General features: G+C 50.4%; 1 non-coding gene across 1 annotated transcript; it reads right to left on the minus strand.

Moving 5' to 3' along the window:
* Positions 1-208: 208 nt before the first annotated feature.
* TRNAQ-CUG lies at positions 209-280 on the minus strand. Its single transcript has one exon. It is a non-coding gene; the product is annotated as a tRNA-Gln (tRNA).
* Positions 281-367: the final 87 nt, after the last annotated feature.

Raw genomic sequence — 367 nt, forward strand, 5'->3', positions numbered from 1 at the left:
CCCTCTGATACAGGAATCTCTAGCCAGACTCTTAAGTTCTAGGACCCCAACCTATAGCCGCCCATTGAACCAGCCAGACCAAAGACCTATCTCCAGTGGGCATCAGTCACCCAGCAGGAGGGGAAAACCTCACTCTAGTTCACCCTGAGATAAGGTAGCCAAACACATTGAGCTTCAGTGTTTTGTAGCAAAGCAACATATCTCCAGGAGGTCCCACTGAGATTTGAACTCAGATTCCAGGATTCAGAGTCCTGAGTGCTGCCCATTACACCATGGGACCTGCTGATTTTTCACTTGCAAGACCCCTGTGACTCTCAGCTGGCTGGTTTGCACTCTGCACTTATTGCTTCCCACCAGCAGCTTCCTC

The sequence above is a fragment of the Mauremys mutica genome, unplaced genomic scaffold (assembly GCF_020497125.1).
Source record: "Mauremys mutica isolate MM-2020 ecotype Southern unplaced genomic scaffold, ASM2049712v1 000629F_np12_subseq_214426:226894_obj, whole genome shotgun sequence".
In the NCBI taxonomy this organism is placed as follows: domain Eukaryota; kingdom Metazoa; phylum Chordata; order Testudines; family Geoemydidae; genus Mauremys; species Mauremys mutica.